Here is a 20,898-nt window from a genome sequence, read left to right on the forward strand (position 1 = left end):
TATTGTAAGCACCAGATCCAAAACACCATAGTTTAATAGCATGTCTTAGGCTTACTGCTGATACTTCAGTAATTTTATTAGCAGCTAAGGAGTTTAGGAAAGAAATCTTTTTAAACCATCCATTTTTGTATCAGTCAAGATTCCTTATTACAAATAATATAATCCTCTCTGGCCATTTTAACAATAAAGAAGACATGCTGAAAGTTATTAATTGGGTAGCTAATAGACTCCCGCAGGACCAGAGAGCCGCTCTGAAGTTACCCAGTCAGTAACATTGTACAAGCATATTGCAGAAGCTCTTGTAGCAAAACACTTTGCATTGGCACCAAGCACTTAAGATGCATCAGTCTGAATGCAGCTGTCATCCACAAACAACCTGATATCGCCACCAACATATCAAGTTCTCCAAGAGGAGTTGCATCCTCAGGTTACTTGCTTCTAGTTGCAAGCCACACTCTGAATTCGATTGCTGGAACCTAAGGTATTTATTTACCTAGCTGTAAGACAGTCTGGGAATTCTAGTTTTCTGATTCCTGCCTTACGAAAACTGGAATCAGGGGCACCTGGGTGGCTCAGTGATTGAGCAGCTGCCTTTGCCTCAGGTCATGATCCCGGGGTCCTGGGATCAAGTCCCACATCATGCCCCCTGCATGGAGCCTGCTTCTCCCTCTGCCTGTGTCTCTGCCTCTCTCTCTGTGTCTCTCATGAATAAATAAATAAAATCTTAAAAAAAACAAAAAAACTAGATTCATACTGTAGAAAGTTAACAAAATACAGACATACCTCAGAGATATTTCCGGTTTAGTTCCAGATCACCACAATAAAACAAATATTATAATAAGCTGAGTCAAATGAATTTTTTTGTTTCCCAATGCATGTAAAAGTTGTATTTATACTACACTATGATTTATTAGGTGTGCAATAACATTCTGCACAGAAAAAACACTGTACACACCTTAATTAACAATACTTTATGTCTAAAAAATGCTATCCATCATCTGAGCTCTCAGCAAGTTGTAATCATTTTGCTGGTGGAAGGTCTTGTCCTGATATCGAGGGCTACTGACTGATTAAGGTGGTGGTTGCTGGGGGTGAGGTAGCTATGGCAATTTCTTAAAATGAAACAATGAAGTTTGTCACATCAACTGACTCTTTTGTTCATTTGAGTACTTAGAAGCCATTGTAGGGTTATTCATGGGCCTAATTTAATATTATTGTATCTCAGGGAATAGGGAGGCCTGAGGAGAGGGAGAGAGATAAAAGGACAGGCAGTCAGTACAACAGTCAGAACACGCACAACAGCAAATGCTGTTGGAAAAAAAATGGTGCTGATAGACTTGCTCAATATAGGATTGTCACAAACCTTCAATTTGTAAAAAGTGCAGTATCTACAAAGCACAGTAAGACAAAGTATGCCTAAGTAAGAAAAGCATTCAAAACCATAGGTAACCAATGTCCAGAGATAATAGTTTACTAGATTAATTTTTCTCATAAGTCTTCATTGCATCATTTAAAATTTCTAGGGGTCAGGTACAGGTCATTGTCTTTATCTGGGAAATTTATCCCAAATTTGCCTTCAGTAAGCACCTAAATTATTTTCTTAGTCACTTCTACCAAATGTTAGCTCCTCTAACTATCATTCATACTTGAACTGAAAGAGAGAAGCACATCTGCAATTATATAATAAGGCAGGGTTTCTCACCCTCAGCTCTGTTGACATTTTGGAATGGACAATTCTTTGTTAAAGGGGGATTTTCTGTACATTGTAGGATGTGTAGCAGCATCTCTGTCCTCTTCCCACTAGATGCCAGTAGCATGCTTGCAAGTGTGTGTACACACACATACACACACACACCCACACACCCATAATGATAATCAAAATTGTCTTCAGACATTGACAGATGTTCTCTAGGCTAGTAAGTCATTGCCAGTTGAAAGCCACTAAGATGCAACTATGTCTTTGCTTACAAACAATTCATGCAAATAAATAGATGCCATCCTTGACTACTTTTTCTCCACATCTTAGAGTCTGACCATTGAATTTGTAATTATATGTCTCTCGCCTCTTCGTCTAAATTCTTTTTCCAAAATGTATGAAATTATATAAATCTAAAAAGGAGATTGAAAAACTATGTCTTCCATGTAAGCCTCTAGTAATTCAGTTGCTTTCTCCAGTACTTCCCTTTTGCTTTGTCTCTTCCCATTCTGTCAGCATATTTTGTGTCCTCTCCCTTCTCCAAGGATAGTCTTGACAGTGGGTACCTATAGGAAGGAGGGAGGGAGGGAGGGAGGGAGGGAGGGAGGGAGGAAAAGAAAAGTTGGATTATGGTTTGAATTTAAACTTTGTGCTTCAGAAATTTGGTGAATTGAGTACATATTTCTTAAGGTTATCATATGAACAAATGAAATAAAAGTATCCGTTTTGTCATTACATTAAATTTACTTGAAAAGATGTTCCCACAATATAGAAATTATCTATTATGTAGTCAGGATTTGGGGTTGAGCCTTGAAACCCTCTTTTAAAAATCTTTCTGCATTTCCTTTTGTAATTCAGAACATTTCAAGGAACCAGAGATAAGCCATATAAATTGTCTTTTTCTTTTAATGCATTGTACAGTATTCATTAACTTATATATATTTTCATTCCTTAAAAAAATGATAGTTTATGTGAGTGAAATGGTTTATATATTAATCCTTAATTATTCTAAGCAAAGATAAAATAGTAAAAAATCAGTTTAATAACCTTTGGTTTCTTGATAAATTTCAGAGTTGACCTGAATCATATTGCTACTTTTTCAAATTAACCTCCAAAATTGCTAACCTGTTTTAAGAGTTTAGGAGCATACCTTTCCAAAATTGAAGAGTAGTATCTAATTTCCTTACATTAAGCATTTCTTTTACGGCTTAATAAGTTATAACTTTGCAAGTATGAGGGCATGATTAAATTTCTTTTCATATTGCTTCTAAGTAGAATAAATAATTCAGCTTTTTATCAGTGTAGTTTCAGTTTTTATACTATATCATAAATAGCTTTCCAGCTGTGTTAGAGAGAACTTTCTTCCTTACCAGAAATACTTAAGGTTTTTCTATTATTAAAAAAGAGAGAGAAAAACGTTTATCTTATATTATCTTGAAATAACTCACTAATTCTAATCAATACATTTTTATTTATTAATTTTGGCTAGCTTTATTGTAATGCATCTTCATAGTGTCCATTATTCTAATTAAAATTCACTTAGAATTTGGTATAGCTTAGATATTTAAAAATACATATTTTTTCATATATATATTTTTAAATAAGTATACATATATGAAAAATACTTATTTACAAATTTATGGTTAGGTAGTTACATATATATATTTATTGGCTATCCATTGTTCTATTTGGAAAGTAAATTTTTTGTGGCTTATATCTTCCTACTTTTAATATTTGTGAGATTTAAATTTTACATATTGTACCAAATGAAAAGGACTTAGAGAAATTGAGGTACAACATATAAAAATATTAAACATAAGAAAATGATATTAATACATTATTTGTTATTGTTAAAATGAAATATCTAATTGGAAAAAATAATGTAGTATATTTTTGCTAAAGACTTCATTGAACTCCTGAAGTTTTTTAGGAACCAGAGTTTTTATTATAAAAATAACACGAATTTGAAAATATTCAAATAGCACAGAAGTGGAATAAATAGAAAATCAGTATGAAGACATCTATTTTTAACAATGTAACATTACTCTGAAGAGCTGCCTTAATACAAAATAATCAGATCCTGCATAAAACTTAATGTTATCTCATTGCTAAGTTCCACAGGTAGAAATAAAATCTTAACGAAGAAAAAAACTTAGACTGAAGCTGAAGTATAAGCTATAAACACATTGCAGATTGGGGTCTTCTTAATGGTAAATGAGAATAATAATACCTAATCCAGAAGAAAACTAAAGGCCACTAGCAAGACAGAGAAGCTAGAAGAAATAATTCTCACTTAAGATGGGAGTTTTTTCCTCTTGTTTTGTTTTGTTTACAGATCATATCAACCAAATAGGAGTTCATAATCAAAATCCAGCAAACACATAAGAAAATAAGCTACCATGAGCGAGAGCAGAAAAGACAAATTGCAGATGTAGCCTCCACCCTGCCCAGGATTAAAAGGTATTGCAATTAGCTGATATAGAATATATAAAAACAAATTTGAAATGTTTAAAAAGAATAAACTGGCAGAATTGAACTTACGAAAGTGGAATGGCCAATGACAAAGAAATCTTTAATAAATTGATATATTGGTCAGTATTTAGTCAATTAAATAGAAACTATTCCAGTTATCTTAAAAGGACAATTTAATATGGGAAATTGGCTGCACAGGTTATTAGAAGAAACTAGAAAAATTCAGCAGGGATTATCAGTGCAGAGTAAAATTTATAAAGTACCCCAAACAAGGGGTAGAAAAGGAGTATATGACATCCAATCATATAAAAAGGAGAAAATGGAGTAAGTTTCAAACAAATAAAAATTTTTCCAGTTCATTTTTTAAGGCAAAAAGAGAGCTTTTCATTTTTAAGTGTAGGAGAAGTGGGACAAATGAAAAGCAAAGGGTAAGAAACTAAAAAAAAAACCTAAATACATTGGCAGGGATCCCTGGGTGGCGCAGCGGTTTGGTGCCTGCCTTTGGCCCAGGGCGCGATCCTGGAGACCCGGGATCAAGTCCCACGTTGGGCTCCCGGTGCATGGAGCCTGCTTCTCCCTCTGCCTATGTCTCTGCCTCTCTCTCTCTCGCTCTCTGTGTGACTATCATTAATAAATAAATAAATAAATAAATAAATAAATAAATAAATAAATTGGCAATTACACTTAGTGACACTCTGAAAACATAATGACATGAAATGGTTGAAAATATAAGAATAGTAAAAGGTTATCCTGGGCAAACACCAAATGAACAAAAGTTAGGGTATCAATTTTAATTGAACAAGTATGACTAGAGATAAAGAGAACTTACTACGTAATAATAAAAGGTTCAGTTCACTAGAAAAAAGTAACAATATTAAGCCTGCATATACATAACTTAGCCTCAAAATATATTAAATTCTGTAAAATTAAAGACAGAAATTTCTCAATATAATAATAAATTTTAATGTACATTTGTCTACAGCTGCATACAATAGAGAATATGCATTCTTAAATGATTAAACCATTTACAAAAATAGACTATATTTTTAGCACAAAAAGTCAGTACATTTCAAAGAATTGTCTTACAGACCACATCTTCCGACATAATAGTCAATAGCAAAAAGAAAAATTTGTAAATGATTATGCATTTGGAAATTTGTTTTAAAAAAGAGTAACTATGAACCAAAAAATAGCATCCTTATAACTAGACAAAAACTAAACATACCAAATTTATAGGATACATAACCTTAAATGCTTACATTAAAAAGAGAGGGAGGCTGAAATTTCATGATGTAGGCTTCCAATTTAATGAGTTAGAAAATGAACAACATCTTTAAAAAAAAAAAGTAAGTATGAGATAACAAAGAGCAGAAATTAATGAAAGGAAAACATACATTTAGCAGGTAGGATCAACAAAGCCTGAAATTGCTTTTTTTTTAAATACCTACAAAATAGATATACCTCTGGAAGTTTAATCAGTTAAAAATTAAGGAGAAAAATCTGAAATAAACAATATTATGAGTAAAAATACTTACAGATCAAGTAGAAATTTAAAAGATGAGAGGATGTAAAAAAAATAATAATAAAAAAATAAAAGATGAGAGGTTACCTTATCCAGAAGTGACACAAAAAAAAATTGAAATTGAAAGTATTCCCATAACCATTAAATAATTAAATATTTTGTTAAGACCTTCTCATTAAACACATACACAAGCCTCATATCATTACAACTGACCTGGTAATGGTCAAATATCCTCTGATATTTCAAATTTACACACTTTAACGGAAAAGAAAAAAAGAAGGAATTATCCCCAAGCTCGACTACATACGTCTATATCAAAACCTTAATAACCAAACCAAACAAAAAGAGCAAGAGGAAGGAAAAGTACAATTCGTTCTCATTTATGGAAGTTAATATCAAATCCTACACGAAACTTTAGCAAGCAGCATATAACAATGTGTTAAAAAAAAATAGGAAAATACAACCATGATCAAGAAGGGCATCAAAAGAATAAAGAATGCAAGTATGGTTTGGTGGCAGAGGGTAGAATCTATACATATCATTTAGCATAGCAAATTAAAGGAGAAAAAACATGGTCATCTCAATAGATTTTAACATATAATGTAGTATTGGTTTCAGGAGTAGAATTTAGTGATTCATCATTTATATATAAGACCCAGTGCTCACTACAAGTGTTTTTCTTAGCACCCATCACCCATTTCGCCCACCACCACACCCTTCTTGCCTCCATCAACCCTCAGTTTGTTCTCGGTCTTTTAGAGTTTCTTATGGTTTTCCTCCCTCTGTTTTTATCTTATTTTATTTTTCCTTCCCTTTCCTTATGTTCATCTATCTTGTTTCTTAACTTCCACGTATGAGTGAAATCATATAATCATATATGTCTTAATAAGTAAATGACTTATTTCATTTAACATAATACACTCTAGTTCCATCCATGTTGTTACAAATGGCAAGATTTCATACTTTTGATGGCTGAGTAATATTCCTGTGTGTGTGTGTGTGTGTGTGTGTGTGTGTGTGTGTGGTGTACCATACCTTCTTTATCCATTCATCAGTCAGAGGACATTGGGACTCTTCCATAATTTGGCTGTTGTTGTTAGTGCTGCTATAAACATCAGGATGTATATATCCCTTCAAATCACCATTTTTGTGTCCTTTGGATAAATACCTAGTAATGCATTGATAGGTTTTTTTTTTTAATTATAGTTAACTTATTCATGGAAGGGTAAAAAAAAAAAACCTCTTAGCAAAACTGGAAAAGAAGCGAAGATTCCCTAACTTGATTAAAGGTATTTGTCAAGAATATGCAGCAAATATCATTTTTACCAAAAAAATACTTGAGACATTTACTTTAAAATTGGAACAAGTCCATTTAACATTGTAGTGGAGGTCAGAGTCCTCACAACAAGAACAGAAAAGAAATATCAAGTATAACCATTTGGAAAGGAAGAAATTAAACTACATTCGTTTGTAGATGGCATGCTATCTACATAGAAAACTCAAAGTAATTAACGGGTAAACTCATTATAGAAATATAATGAAAGTTTAGCAAGGAGACTGATTATAAAATCAATGTAAAATTATAAACTGTATTTCTAATATTTAAAAAGTTAGAAAAGATACTATTTACTACATCCATAAAGACATAAAATACAAAGAAATAATAGTGTACAAGATCTTTATGAAAAAAAAACTATAAACTTTATTGAAGAACATTAAAGTCTAAATGGAGGTTGCACTAATATATTTGATTAAATATAGACAAGATGTCAGTTTTTTTTTTTTTTTTCAAATTGGTTTATAGGTCAATGTGATTCCAGTGAAAAATCCTAACGGTGTTTGAGGAACTCTATTTGGGTCTAAATTTTATTGGGAAAGCAAAGAGCCTAGAAGAGCCAACACACTCCTATAGAAGAATAAGGTAAATGAATTTGTTCTGTTGAAAACTGAAGAAAGTGTGATATTGGCAGAGGGATAGACAGCTTGACCAACGAACAAAATATATTGTTGAGATCCCTAAATATGTGATAAAACTTTTTTTTTTCAAAGCAAAGGAATGATGAATAGAAAATTTGAAACAATGATGCTCTTTGAGGTAGTGTGTTTGAGATTAGAGGTTAGGGATGGTACATGGGCATTTGTTATTATACTTTATAACTCACATATATGACATGTACATCATATACATAACATAGTTGTATAAGGTTCCCATATAAACTACCACAGACTTCATGACTTAAAGAATAGATATTTATTTTTTCATAGTTCTCAAGGCTAAAGCCCAAGACCAAGGTGTCAGCAGGTCTACTTTATCCTGAAGTCTCTCTCCTTGGCTTGCCTCAGATAGCTACCTTCTTGCTATGTCCTCGCATGCCCTTTTCTGTGCTGTCCCACCCCTAATGTCTTTTTCCCCTCTTACAAGGACAATAGTCTATTGGATGAGGAGGATCCCATCCTTATGACTTCATTTAACATTAATTACCTCCTGAAAGGCCCTGTCTCCAATACTGTCATATTGAAGGGGTTAAGGACTTCCATATAGAATTCTAAGGGCACTCAACTCACTCCATAACAATAATTTTTAATTAAAAGCTTTAAATAGAACATGCACCCCACCCTTATCCTTTTTGGATTTCAGAAATTCTTCATATTAATCCCTTTGGGAATTCCTTTTAGTATTTTTCTAAGAAAAGCAAATAAAAGAGCCTGATTAGGATAGGAATGGTTATGTCCCTTCACAGGCATATTCATAAATCACTCTGAATAAGTCTGTAAAGTCTACATCTCAAGTCAGTAAATTGAAACTCCCAGGACTCTTTAATAAACCTTATGATGGAAGAGACCAGAGGAGAAAATGTTTTGAGGTTTCTGAATATTTTATTTAATCTTAGATAGTCTCAAGGTATATTTCAAGTTGTTTTTTATCTTCCATAAAGGGCTTACAGAAATGTTGATTACTTTTTGGATAAGTTTCAAAAAACAATGTTAAAGAACAGTACTTACTAGACCAAAAAAAAAAAATTGTATCTAAAGATAAACCACATGAGTTTATATTTTAGCACACTAACAAACAAAAATGTTCAGGTTTAATTTGCAGCCCAGCTATATTTTTGACATATTCTTGCTTTTCTCAGACTGAATGACTCAAGGACTTAATATTTCTCTGCATTGAATTTTAGCAAATACCCAGATGATTTAATGTAGTTTATACTATTTAAATCTCTTTTTCCAGCCTGAAAGTAATTTTTGATTCTAGAATGCTTTTCTTTTGACATCATATATTTCATAAGTAATGTACTTTGGGCGTCACCTAAAACAAAGAACGAGTTTCTTATCAGCAGGCAGCTTTCCCGTCTAGTGTGTTCATCTGCCTGATTTTAGTAAGCATGTAAGAAAGAATTAATGGAAGCTTCTAGATATTTTTCCAATAGTCATATTTCTTCAATTAGTCTGTATCTTGTCAAAGCTTAATAGCTTGAAAGTTAATAGACATATTGATAAAGTTGTCAGATAAAAGCAAATATTTACAAATTCATTGTTCTAAAAACACATAAGTTAGTATTCATTTGTCTTAGGTTTTATATTTGTTCCTCAAGTAATATAAATATACATGTATTCTATAAAATAATATTTTTATTGACCTTTATATGTATTTTTTCTATTCTCTCTGATTTGAATTATTGAAAAACAAATGGAACATTTAATATTTTTTTTCTGTAGCCTCCTTCAGTCTGGTGTACTACATTATGTAAATTTCTGTTTGGCTTTTTTCTCACAAAGTAGAAATTACTTCATTTTTTCCTGAATATAAAAGTGGTGCTATTTATTGAAAATGTCTATTTTTCTAATAATGTAGACAAAGTTCATATAAGAATGGGCTTTCTGGAAGACATGATATCGCATTTCTTTATTGCTATAGCTGTTTCTACAATAAGAGCAGTATAGACAATACACAGTAACACAGCATAAATCCAAATTCCAAGTCTTTGTTAACCGGTGTGATTGTTTTTTATTGACAAGATCAACTGGAGAACTGCCAAATATTTTATTCCTTTTTTTACATCATAGACCAGTGTTTTTCAATTTACTCTATCCAGACTTCCTCTTCTATCAAAATTACCTGGGGGTGCTTGATAAAAATACAGATGCCTAACTGCTGTGCTCCAGCTAGCTTCTCAGTCAGAATACCATCAGTCTGGCCTGGACATCTGCATTTTAACAAATGACATGGGTAAATTCTTAAGCCTGCTTCAATTCAGGAACCACTGATGTTCACGATAGCCTGAGTACTGAAAGAGCTTTGTTCCCTGCCTTTGTAGTTGTGTCTCATCCTTCAAAATCCTTTTTGTTTGTTGAAGTATAATTCATATATAACATTCTACTAATTTCAGGTATGCATCATAATGATTTGATATTTGTATATATTGTGAAATGGTCATTACAATGATTCCAGTTAACATTCATCAGCATACCTAGTAACAAATTTTTTTTTCCTTGTGATGAGGACTTTTAAGATCTCTGTTAGCAGCGTTCAAATATGCAGTACCATGTAGTCACTACACTGTGCATTATATTCCCATGACTTACTTATTCTTTTGTATGTACCTTTTGACTCCCTTCACCTATTTGGCCCTCCCCCCCCCCAATGCTTCCAGTGATAACCATCAATCTGTTCTCTATATCTATAAGCTTGATTTTTGTTTTGTTTTGCTTTAATTCTGCATATAAGCAAAATCATATAGTGTTTGTCTTTGTCTGACTGATTTTGCTTAGCATAGTGCCCTCTAGGTCCATCTGTGTTGTTGCAAGTGGCAAGATTTTTTTCTTTTATTTCTGAATAGTATCGTGTATATATATATATATATATATATATATATATATATATAACCTTCCTTATTCATCCGTCAATGGACTCCATTAATTTCCATATCTTAGCTATTGTAAATATTATTGTACTGAATATGGGGGTACATATATCTTTTCAAATTAATGGTTTTGTTTTCTTTGGTTAAATATCCAGAAGTGGAATTGTTGGATCATATGGGTGTTCTATTTTTAATTTTCTGAGAAACCTCCATACTGTTTTCCATAATGGCTGTAATAATTTACATTCCCACCAGCAGTGCACAAGAGTCCTCTTTTCTCCACATCATCGTCAACACTTGTTATTTCTTGTCTTTTAGATAACTATTCTAACAAGTATGAGGTGATATCTCATTGTGTTTTTTATTTGCATTTCCCTGATAATTAATAATGTTGAGCATCTTTCCAAATTACTTCTTAATAGTATTATATCGGTATTTTGGCTCTAAATGAAACAACAGCTTAAAGCAAGAAGAACTAGCCTGAGCTCTGACTTGGTGCTAAATGGTCTGCCCTACACTAGTTTATTGGAGGAAGTTCTCTTCATCCTTTATAGGACGGCTGCCCTGTGTTTGTCAGGCCTGGCGTATAGACAGCACTTGTAAAATCTGTCCTATTCTCACTTGTTATGAGGAGTTTCTGAATTGTTATCTCAATATATTTAAATAAATATTTAGTCCAATATTCACTTATGAGATATTTACAAAGAAAGATTGATTCACTTTCATTTCTTCATTCAATGTAGTTACAAATTGAAGCAGTTTAAAACTAAGTTAAAAACATTCACTGCCAGGGCGCCTGGGTGGCTCAGTCCAATGAGCTTGAGCGTCTGACTCTTGGTTTTGGCTCAGGTCATGATCGAGAGATCAAGCCCCCTGTTATGCTCTGCACTCAATGAGGACTCTGCCGGAGAGTTTCTCTCTCCCTCCCCCCCTCCCCCTGCCCAAGCTGGCACTTGCTCATGCGCGTGCTCTCTCTCTCTCTCTCTCTCTTTCCCCTCCTAAAAATAAATAATTTTTTTAAAATTTACTAACCTTCAACCTCTTATATACTCTATAATTCTCTCCTAGGAGTTATGGTATATTTCTTTTAGTTTTGCATTACTGGGATGTCCTTAGCTCCAGAAACAATATAAGCCACAGACCTTCTGATATCCTTTTGGTTATATAAAGGCCAAAAAGGGTAAAGATAAAAGGCTTCTAACAAATTATTCAGCTCTCACTCCTGTAAGAGTTACTGGATAGAGGGACGGGAGGACAGGTGGGGAGGTGGGGAAGTACTACCTGCATGTTTTAGGGAACTGAAGTTTGACAATCCTATGGGAAAATATTCCTATCTAATCTTTTATTTTTTTAAAGATTTTATTTATTCATGAGAAACACACAGAGAGAGAGAGAGAGACAGAGAGAGAGAGGAACAGACTTAACTTAGGCAGAGGGAGAAGCAGGCTCCATGCAGGGAGCCTGACGTGGGATTCGATCCCGGGTCTCCAGATCACATTCTGGGCTGAAGGCAGCGCTAGACCACTCAGCCACCTGAGCTGCCCCCTATCTAATCTTTTAAATTTATGTCCACCTAATCTGTTTTCCATAGGCTTCCGAATCTCCTTTTTAATCCCTGTGATACTAATGTAAAGAAATAAATCACCTCAAGTCAAAAGTCTAGAATTAAGGAAAGTAAACAATACATGAACCAGACTTTTCTGGTTCCCCTACTGATTAAAATAACAAAACAAAAAAGCAACATGGTCTGTGACTGACATCCCTCTTTTCCAAAGACATCTCTAGCCTGATGTCATCTTCACCGATTAGCAGGAAATAGATGGTGAAGCCATAATGAGACAGATTATATACCCAAAAATCAACAGAAAGGAACATACAGCTAATTTCATTCATTCCTATGATTATAAACCAGTGCTTCTAAGTTATTCTAGCTCAAGTTAATCAGACATACCAGATTTGGGGAGCCAATAGCAGATATCTCCTTGTCCAGGACACGGATCTGTTCTCACTTTTATCCTGGTTTGGGAAGTCTGATCTTCTAACCTGAAGTCCACCAACTTTGAAAGGAAAGCCCAGCCTCCTCTTCAAAAAACTGGAGACTGAGCAGATGTTCACGGTGTTCATGTTTAACCCTGACACACCTAAGCCATTAGTAGCAGTGATACAGTACAGTCACAGGAAAGGAAGTTGACAGATGGGGAGTAAGAAGAGGAGTTGAAAATCACTGAGAACATATTATAATTCTGAATTGGAAAGAAAAGGTCATGCTTATAATTTTAAGGTAGAAATTTAGTCAATGGTATTATTCTCGTTTATTGCATATACATTTTACTGCTTTATGTTACAAGTCTGATTTAAGATTTTGCAAATAGCAAACACATTATTGTATCAACAAACACATGAAGTCCTATTCTCGTTTTCTGTCATATTAATTTCACCATGTGGTTAGATAGTTTTTTGCAGTATTATTTTTATCTTTTATTAGGATCAGAATTTTATTAGCTTTTGTAAATAACTTGGGTACCTTTTGCTCTTTTCATGTTCTCTGAAACAACTTACGTGAAATAGGAATTATGTATGTCTTGAAAATTTGGTAGAACCTACCAGCATAACCTGGTCCTGGGGTTTCTTAAGAGAAGTGGTCTTTGGGGCACCTGGCTGTCTCAGTCAGTAAAGCCAGTGAGTTTTGATCTCTAGGTCGTGACTTTGGGTCTCTACACAGGTTGAGGATAGAGTTTACCTAATTAAAAAAAATAAAAAATATTAAAGACAGAGGTAGTCTTTGACTACCACTTTAGTTTCTTTATTACTTATTTGAGTTCTTTATTTCTTTTTGTAATGATAGTGATGTTTCATATTTTCCTGGGAATTTATTCATTTCATCTCTATTTTCAAATATTTTATTTTATTTTAATTCCAGTACAGTTAACCTACAGTGTTATATTAGTTTCAAGCCTACATTACTCAGTGCTCATCACAAGTGCACTCCTTAATACGCATCACCTGTTTCACCTCTCCCCCACCCACTTCCATCTGGCAACTACCAGTTTGTTCTCTATAGGTAAGAGTCTGTTTCTTGGTTTGTCTCTCTCTCTCTCTCTCTCTCACTCACTCGTTTGTTTTGTTTCTTAAATTGCACAAATGAGGGAAATCATATGGTATTGTGTTTCTCTGACTGACTTATTGCACTTAGCATTATACTCTCTAGCTCGATCCATGTTATTGCAAATGGCAAGATTTCATTCTTTTATGGCTGAATAATATTCCATTCCATTTATATGCCACAGCTTCTTTATCCATCCATCTGTAAATGGACATTGGGCTGAGTATTTTACAGTAAACATATGGGTGCATGTATCCTTTGAATTAGTGTTTTTCTATTTTGAGGATAGATACCAGTAGTGTGGCTACTGCATTGTATGATAGTTCTATCTTTAATTTTTTAAGGACGTTCCATACTACTTTCCAGAGTGTCTCTACCAGTTTGCATTCCACCAACAGTGCAAGAGGGTTCCTTTGTCTCCACATCCTTGCCAATACTTACTGTTTCTTGTGTGTTTGATTTTAGCCATTCAGCAGGTGTGAGGTGATATCTCCTTCTGGTTTTCATTTGCATTTCTCTGATGATAAATGATGTTGAGCATCTTTTCAAGTGTCTATTGGCCATCTGTATGTTTTCTTTGGAGATGTGTCTGTTTCTGTCTTCAGCCCATGTCTCATTTGGATTATTTGTTTTTTGGATGTTGAGTTGTATAAATTCTTTATATATTTCAGATACTAATTCTTTATCTGATAATGTCACTTGCAAATGTCTTCTCCCATTCCATAGGTCGCCTTTAGTTTTGTTGATTGTTTCCTTCACTGTAGTAATCAAAACAGTATGGTACTGGCAAAAAAAAAAAAAAAAAAATAGACACATAGATTAACAGAACAGAATAGAAAACCCAGAAATAAACCCACGATTATATGGTCAGTTAATCTTCAACAAAGCAGAAAAGACTATCCATTGGGAAAAAGACAGTGTCTTCAACAAATGATGTTGGGAAAACTGGTCAGCTATATGCAAAAGAATGAAACTGTCCCACTTTCTTATATTGTATACACAACAACTTCAAAATTGGATTAAAGACCTAAACAATGAGATCTGAAACCATAAAAATCCTAGAAGAGAACTCAGGCAGTAATCTCTCTAGCATTGGCCATAGCATTTTTCTAGGCATGTCTCCTGAGGCAAGGAAAACAAAAGCAAAAATAGACTATTGGGACTACACTGAAATAAAAAGTTTCTGCACAGCAAGGGAAGCAATCAACAAAACTATTTTCACATATTTTAATATACAGTTTTTCATAATACCCATTCTTACTTTTTTATCTCTGTAGTGTATACTTATTTACCCCTTTACATTATGTATTTTGTTTGTTTACACATTCTTTTGTCTTATTTCAGTGTTGTCAGAAGTCTGCTTATTAATCTTTTCCAATAATCAGCTTTTGGCTCTGTTTTTCTTGTTATTAGTGTAGTTGTTGTTGATATTGTCCTCTGTATTTTCTGCTTTTATATTTCATTCCTTCTTGTTTCTTTAGGCTTGCTTTGTGGTTCTTTTCCAACTTCTTTAAGTGAATGCTTTTCATTTAATTTTAATCTTTTTTTATTTTTTGATAAATGTATTTGAGCTATAGACTTTCTTCTGACTCCTGTCTTAATACCCATTCTTCCTTTCTTTCTTAAGGTTACTAAGGATTGGATTTTCCCTTCTTGTTCAAAGCAACCCTTTCCACTTTGACTCCTCCATGACTTTGCTTTAGTCCTTGTCCTAGAGTTGGAGTTTAGGATGCAAAGAACAGAAACCCATTCGTGTTAAAAGAAAAGAGGAGTTAATATAAGGACATCAATGAACCATAACTTGAAAGTATCAGATTCAGAAAACCTCTGAGTCTCCTTTAGAGGGTCATGGTCTTTCAGGGAGACTCTGCCTCTCTCCGCACATCTTTGTCCTCTCTTTCTCTAAGAGCTAGCTTCTTCATGCTCTACCTTATCGATGCTTCAGTTAGCCACTCATGGTTTTTATTTTTTTCTAAATTTAGCTTTAACATGGGCCATTACTGCTACACATCCTTTTTTTAAAATTTCTCAGTATGGTTGACATACAATGTTACATTAATTTCAGGTGTATAGCTTAGTGATTTGATGAGTTTATACGTTCTGCTGTACTCACAAGTATAGCTGTCTTCTCTCCATTACATTGCTATTACAATATCATTGACTGTAACCCTACGCTGTGCTTCTTATCCTTGTGACTTACTCTTCCACAGCTAAAGGACTGTATCTCCCTCTCTTCTTAACCCATTTTGCCCAATCCCCTCGCCTCTGGCAGCCATTGATTTGTTCTCTGTATTTATATGTCTAATTCTACTTTCTGTTTGATTATTATTTTTTTAGATTCCACTTATGAGTGGAATCATATGGTATTTATCTTTCTCGGACTCATTTTTCTTTTTTTTAAGATTTTATTTATTCATGAGAGACACACACACAGAGAGAGGGCAGAGAAGCAGGCATGATGTGGGATTCAATCCTGGGAGCCTGACGTGGGACTCAATCCCGGAACTCCAAGATCACGTGTTGGGCCGAAGGCAGGCGCTAAACCGCTGAGCCACCCAGGGATCCCAACTCATTTTTCTTACCATAATACCCTCTAGGTCCATCCATGTCTCAAATGGCACAATCTTATTCTTTTTATGGCTATGTAATATTCTTTGGGTGTGTGCACATGTGTGTATGTCATGTTTCCCCTATTCGTCTACTGATAGGTACATAGGTTGCTTCCATATCTTGGCTATTGTAAATAATGCTGCAGTAAACATAGGGGTGCATGTATCTTTTCGAATTAGTGTTCATTTTCTTTGGATAAATACCCAGTAGTGGAATTTTGATATCATAAGGTATTTCTATTTTTTTTAATGTTTTGAGGAAACTTCATATTGTTTTCCACATCGTGGAAAACAATTGGCTGTACCAGTATACATCCCCATCAACATTGCACAAAGTGTTCTTTTTTCTTCACATCCTCACCAACACTTGCTATTTCTTGTCATTTTGATTTAGTCATTCTAATGGATGTAAGATGGTATCTCATTGTGGCTTTGATTTGCATTTCCCTGATGTTTAGTGATGTTGAACATCTTTTCATGTGTCTGTTAACCATCTATAGATCTTCTTTGGAAAAATGTCTGTTGAGGTCCTCTGACCATTTTTTAATTGGATTGTTTGAGGTTTTTGTGTGTTGAGTACACTATCCTTTTCTTTTTATTTCACCACCCTTACATCTGACTTTATACTGCTAATCAGTCAATTATTTACATATTTCTTAGTTCATACTCCTAACAGAGAATCCAATTAGCTCAACTCACAGTTTCATAATAGATAACTAACTTATGTGCCTACAATCAGTCAATTACCTGTACTGAGGGGTGAGAAACTATACCATGTTACCTGTGCTCTGAGGAGCAAGGCCTGTGGGCAGGACATTTTTCCTCAGGAATGCATTGGTAGGACAGGTTCCAGCCATCTCTAATAGTCCTCTCATTCTAATATATACAGTTTTACTCCATTAGTTTCTTCTCCTCATACTTTAATTTTATTGACTTTCCCACTCCAAAAAAAATCCTTTTTTTTTTTTTAAAAAAAATCCTTTTAATCCTGTTTCCTTCTAGCTACCAACTCATTCTCCTTTTCACCTCATCCGTTGTACTCAAGAGGTTATTATTTGCTGTAGTCATATTCTTTTCTCTCATTAACTTCTCATCCTATTGAAATTGGGCTTCCTTTCTTATCATATTTCTGGAACCACTCTAGCCATGGGCAATAGTAATCTAATTGTCATATCCAGTGGAAAATTTTCAGTCTATATTTCACTGCCTTTTCTTCAACATTTGACGTTCATGGCAACTTTCTTCTATAAATATTCTGTTTTCTTGGTTTCTGTGAATCTACACTTCCTTGGTGCTGCTTATAACCTTTTGACTGTTCTTGCTCTTTTTTCTTTTTGTGGGCTTTTTCTATGCCCCTTTCTTAAAATGTTGATATTCTCCTGATTTCTTATGTACTTACTACTTTTTTTACTCTGTGTTCTCTTCACTTTTATGTTTCAACTACCACATATAAAGTATTGATTCTAAAACTATTTCCAACCTAATTCCCCATAGAACTTCAGATCCATATATCTTTGGATCATCTTTGAGCGTCTCAGAATCAACACATTTCAAAGTCAACATATCCTAAACTGAATTTGTCATCCCCACTCATAAATTTGTTCTCTTGTATTTTTTTTTTGTTTTATTTATTACTAAAGATGTTTTATCATTCAGGCAAACTAAAAGTGTGAAAGTCTGCATAGCCCAGGGTTAGAAAACATGACACACATGCTACCATTCCTCCATCTCATGCTTATTACGGACATAGGACTCATGAACACACATGCCAACAGTGCCTCATCCTGTTATGATAATAGGCATATGACTTTCATGCTTATGTGTCCTAATGAGATTGGATGATACTGTAGAATCCTTTTCTACATGGTGTTTCAAGCAACTACTGTCAATCAGTTAGGATTGGTACCTGCTTATTCTCTACCCTGTTCTTTGTGCCTTTTACTGCAAGACTACTTCTAGAGATTTGTTGTCCTCTGTCTTCTGACTGGGTTTGCTCAGAGACATTCACAGAAGATTAGAAAGTGGGTCAAGAGTGATGTTGGGATATTTATTCTTACAGGGATTGCCACAGTTTGGCTGCATTTCTTTACTGAAAGACACAACTCCTGTCAACAACCTCTTCACTTCCAGAAACTGGTTTCTGGCTTAGGGTAATAATAGGTCTCTTGTTGCTAGCGCTGGGTTCTTACAGTATTCCTTGTCAGTTCCCCTAATTCTTTCCCACATCTTTGTAGGTAAAGTTTTCCACAGATTACCCAATTTTAGTGTACTGTTTTCTTTTCTGCCCTGATACAGCGTGTGAATTAAAACCTACTTGCCATCCCTTCCTACGTTCCTTACATTACTATCAGGCCCCACACATCCATATATTTACTAAGACTTGCTTATTTCAGATCCCAAATATTACTCAATTTATCCCTTCTCTCTACTCTTACTCTCAGAATTCTAGTTCAGGCTCTTAATGTCCCTCTGTGAAATAAATATGTGAAATGGAAAAGGATTTATATTGAAGCAAACAATTTAGCAAAGGCTGCCGATCCCTGGCAAGCTGATTACATGGCCTACTTGATTATATTTGGTTTTATTATTCTCTGGTTAATTCATGAATGTCTATCCTGTGGCCCCTGTTCTGTCTTCTAATCCTTATATTTTAAAAGATTACTGATTTTATGGAATCATAATATAGTTATAAAATAGTTAGAACTGATTCTAGTTAAAGTAAGGCTAGCACTTAAGACACAACAGGAAAAAAAAAGACAACAGGAATATGACTTTACAGTCTACCAATGACTAATAAATATTTCTTTTCCTATTTATTTTCTTTTTTTTTCTTTTTTTTAAAGATTTTATTTATTTATTCATAGAGACAGAGAGAGGCAGAGACACAGGCAGAGGGAGAAGCAGGCTCCATGCAGGGAGCCCTACGCGGGACTCGATCCAGGGTATCCAGGATCACGCCCTTGGGCTGCAGGCGGCGCTAAACCGCTGCGCCACTGGGCTGCCCTCCTATTTATTTTCTTTATTTTCTATCATTGTTTTCATAGCTCTTGTTTCACAAAGATTTATTTATTCTCATTTTTTTCTATGAATTAAGGAAATTTGATGAATGAAATATGAAAATGCTTCCAGTTTATCAGAAGAATTTCACATTCTGATTTAGGGTAAATATTACTCTCTGATAAGTATGATCTTATTAACCCTTTAACCAACTTCATTGTACAGAAAGACTTAGTGAACTTGCAGTCAGCCAAAAAAAAAAATCTTTTTTATATTATATACTATAAATTATATTTCCTCTATCTTCCATTTAATCTTATTTTGTAAAGTTTCTTTTTTTTTTTTTTTCAAAATTCCTTTAAGAATTCCTAATTCTGGGGCAGCCCAGGTGGCTCGGTGGTTTAGCACCGCCTTCAGCCCAGGGCGTGATCCTGGAGACCCAGGATCGAGTCCGATGTCAGGCTCCTGCATGGAGCCTGCTTCTCCCTCTGTCTGTGCCTCTGCCTCTTCTCTCTCTGTGTCTCTCATGATTAAATAAATAAAATCTTAAAAAAAAAAAATTCCTAGTTCTGTTCTATCGTCATCAACCATTCTTTCAGTGCAGTTTATCTTTAATGGAAAATGTTTACTTGCTAGAACTGCAGAGAAAGCCTTTTGATCTGCCAATAGAGAATTCCAATAAGAGACTGAATTTAAAGATTGAGTCATAAACCTGTAAATAATCATTCAGTGAACAACGAACATATACAGCTTTTGAAATATCTCTGATTTTACCATCTGGTACACAAGATTTCTAGTGATTTTGCCAAATACCTTCTTGAAATCAAAGGTACTAGGTCCAGAGTAGAGCATTTTTTTATATCTGCTAAGCAAGCAATCCTTTCAGAAAGTGATTAAGGTTAGTCTGACATAACTTGTTCCTGGTAAAACTAAACTAGCTCAATTATTACTGTCTTCCTTCCTAAGTACACGTAAACCTATCTGTTCATTAATTCCTTCTAAAAATCTTACAAGGCTAAAAGGCATGATTTAAAGCCTGACTAGCTTATATTTTGAGGTCTCCATGTTATTTTCCTTTTTAAAAAACTAGAAACTGTTTCATTATCTAGTCTTCTAGCATCTCTTCTAGCCTCTATAGTTCTTCAAAATTACCATTATCAAATCAGTCATTTTATCTCCAGATTTCTCTCATTCATTTTTTTTCAGGCAGTTATATACGTCAAGATACAAATAAAGGATCTGTTAAAGCAGGTAAGAAATCTGTTGTTACTTTTTCACCTGTCCAAGATAGTGACTTATTCTTTAATTTTTTTAATCTTGCAATAATTTTAGATTGTAGAAGAGTTGCAAAAATAGTACAGAGCATTCCATATAGCCTTTACCTATCCTCCCGTGATGTTAACACTCTGCATAGTTATCATCCAATTATCAAGACTAAGAAATTAATACTATTAAAATATTATTAACCAAACCACAGATTTATCCTGATTTCACTTTTTCCATTTATGTACTTTTTCTCCCCAAGATGCAGTCCAGGATCCCACATTACATTTTAGTTGTCATGTCTCTTTAGTCTCCTCCTATCTATAAGAGTTCCTTAGTCTCTCCTTGAGGATTTTCTTTTTTTTTTTTTT

The 20,898-nt window shown here is 34.2% G+C and overlaps 1 protein-coding gene across 20 annotated transcripts in view; it reads left to right on the forward strand.

Moving 5' to 3' along the window:
- Positions 1 to 20,898, forward strand: part of MBD5 (methyl-CpG binding domain protein 5) — a 435,973-nt gene that overhangs the window by 320,158 nt on the left and 94,917 nt on the right. For 6 of the 20 annotated variants that reach the window (XM_025431590.3, XM_025431683.3, XM_025431701.3 and 3 more), the window contains 3 exons: positions 4,032 to 4,156; positions 7,495 to 7,611; positions 20,471 to 20,515. The exons of 3 other annotated variants lie outside the window; for them this stretch is intronic. The gene's annotated coding sequence lies outside the window, so the exon portion shown is untranslated. The remainder of the gene's footprint in view (positions 1 to 4,031; positions 4,157 to 7,494; positions 7,612 to 20,470; positions 20,516 to 20,898) is intronic. 11 more of the 20 variants (XM_025431617.3, XM_025431636.3, XM_025431660.3 and 8 more) reach the window with 4 other exon arrangements.

This window comes from Canis lupus, chromosome 19, assembly GCF_003254725.2.
Source record: "Canis lupus dingo isolate Sandy chromosome 19, ASM325472v2, whole genome shotgun sequence".
NCBI lineage: Eukaryota > Metazoa > Chordata > Mammalia > Carnivora > Canidae > Canis > Canis lupus.